At 38.0% G+C, this 2,662-nt stretch overlaps 1 long non-coding RNA gene across 1 annotated transcript in view; it reads left to right on the top strand.

The window, feature by feature from the left end:
* Nucleotides 1–2,172, top strand: part of LOC115030383 — an 18,447-nt gene extending 16,275 nt beyond the window's left edge. The window contains exon 3 of the long non-coding RNA XR_003835973.1: nucleotides 1,254–2,172. This is a non-coding gene — a long non-coding RNA (uncharacterized LOC115030383). The remainder of the gene's footprint in view (nucleotides 1–1,253) is intronic.
* The last annotated feature ends 490 nt before the right edge of the window (nucleotides 2,173–2,662 follow it).

Raw genomic sequence — 2,662 nt, forward strand, 5'->3', positions numbered from 1 at the left:
GGTAGGGGAGTCGGGGGGAGGGTATGGGGGACTTTTGGGATAGCATTGGAAATGTAAATGAGGAAAATACTTAATAAAAATATTAAGAAAAAAGAAATATACTCCTCACCTAGCAGCCAGTGGAGGGAGGTCTGCAGCTACGATGGTAGCTTTGCTCCACAAGATCATTTCATTTTGTAATTCTATCCTTTGAAGGATGCTGTTGTTAGCCCACTACATATATTCACCTTTGATGATTACAACAAAATAAAGTAGGCCTATTATCCAATTATAGAGGCAAAACTAGGATACTGAAAGTTAAGTAAGTTGCCCAAGTGATAAAGTTAACTGCAAACATGGGCCTCCATGCTATTCCTCCTGCCAACTGGTGTTGTCTGCTTCCACTGAGCTGTACTCTCATGCGATGTATGGTTGTCTGTACTTTATAATTCACATTTTAATGTACCACTTTCAAGTATTTTAACAAAATAAGCTGTCATGTTCCTTAGGATAAGCTATATGCCTGGTTCCTCTCTGCTTCCCTCGTCCTCCACATGGTGCCCAGCATTCATTAATGGCAAACAAAGGTTTAAATGAATGGATTTATCCTTGCCCTGAATGCTTTTAATTTTACAATCCCATTGCAGCCTACTGCTCATTGTACCTTTCTTTTGAAACTGTCTTGTTTCTAATAGAAAAAATATTTAATTTTTTTCCATTATTTTCTATTATATTTGTTAGCTTGAACTTCTTTCCCACCCTCTATTGACAAAACACTACCCATATCTTGCAAAGACTAATAATTTTTTTAAAAGTCTTTCATTCCCTTTTCTGTGCATTTTTAAATTTTTGTGTACAAAAGTCAAGATTCCTGGGAGTTTTGCTGGTACATTTCTATTATTGTGTTTTAGTGAGAACTCTTTTATTTTATTTTTATAAAAAAATATGTATATTTAAGATCAGAATCAACACACAAATCCCTCTTTTCTGCATATATTATGAGTGTTTGGCAGACTATAACCCAATTGAAATTCTAACATGAATTCAATAGCTAGTGACCATTGTAAAGCCAGGGAAATAGTATTGTTCTATGTGGCAGGCTGTTAGAAAGGATCTAAGAGAGCTTTAACTAAGGGGCCAGGGACATTACTATGCATTTGTCTATTTAACCTTGATTCAGGCAATAAGAGCATTGTAAGCATTTCTATGGAAGCTCAACCACCCAACATAACGCCTAGTAAGAAAATAATAAAAATCCTCCTCCACCTCTACAGGCCTCTTAACACCTGCCACCAGTGAAGATTCCTGAGGTACCCAACTCCCAGCTCCCTCCTCACATGTGTATTGTTGCCTATAACAAGGTCCATGAACCATTCTAAAGATGCTGCCCACCCTTTAATAACCTGCATAACCCTAAATTGTGCACAGCTGAGCCAGCAGCAGCTAAGGAAACGGGTTCAAAGAATAGCCATTCACAGAACAGCCACAAGATGCAACGCAAGGACCAAAGGGCATCAGAAGAATGAAGACTCAGAGAGCGGGATGCTGGAGAGACCAGAGAAGCTCTTGAGAAAAGAGGAAACTTCAAGAAGGCACTTTTACACGGGACTGAGACAAGTGACCCTGCTTACCTACAGAGGAGGATGCCTCTCTTTAATTAGTGGTCTTCGCAGGAGAATGTTTGATGCAGAGGATGACAAAGCAAAGGCAGTATTTTGACGACCCTCTTCAGTATCCTGAAGACCTTGGTTCAGTCGACCAAAGAAACAACTTTGAAGAGCTCCAGCTGCCAAGAACTGAAACAATTTAACAAAGTGACTTGCTAGCTATCTGAATTTTACACTGAGCCAGTTCATGCATCTAGGACAAATTCTACTCTAACCTTTTTAATTCCATAGAAAAGTATATATCTGAGGAACATAACGTACTTGTTAAATGATAATAGTATCAGAATCACACTTCTGTTCTAATGCGTGTGAGCCACAGCAAAGCTTTGAAGTAAGTCAGGCATAAACTTAACTCCTATGACTTTACAAGTGTCTAACCAAGTTCAAAATAGTCCAGGTGCTAATAATAGTAACTTCTTTGAGGTTTTTTGCAGTGTGGCAAGTGCTTTGAGCAGAAGGTAAGTTTCATTTATGAAATAATTTCGAGGGCATTCCACAAAATGTCATAATGATTATATCTACTCATAAAAACACGTGTTTCTTATAAGAAATAACATGGACAAATTTAAGTATAATTAAAAACATGTCAGCCCACAAATATCCCAAAGGAAATTGATAAAAGTTTGCTACCTTTCTTTTCAGGAATGTCTTAAGTAATTTATTTATGCCTTGTCTGGGACCAGAAAGGATTTTATATAGTTTACAATGAAACACAACAATTGCAAAGAAAATAAGACCAATTGGAGACAAACAAGGAAAAAAGCTGTGCTGCAGTGAAAGTAAACATCAAATGAAACAATGTTAATTCCCCTGTCGCAGCCCATCCCCAACCTAGTGACTAGCAGCTTTGATACCATTGTCCAAGCACAGAATTTACTAAGAGGATCACAGAATAAGCGCTTTCATCCTTATATTCATCCTAATGTTGTCTTCAGAGGGGCATTGCAAAGGTGGCAGCAAAGAACTGCTATACGATACCAGCCTCTGGAAGATACAATCACGACTTTCAGAAAGCT

This window comes from Mus caroli, chromosome 1, assembly GCF_900094665.2.
Source record: "Mus caroli chromosome 1, CAROLI_EIJ_v1.1, whole genome shotgun sequence".
NCBI lineage: Eukaryota > Metazoa > Chordata > Mammalia > Rodentia > Muridae > Mus > Mus caroli.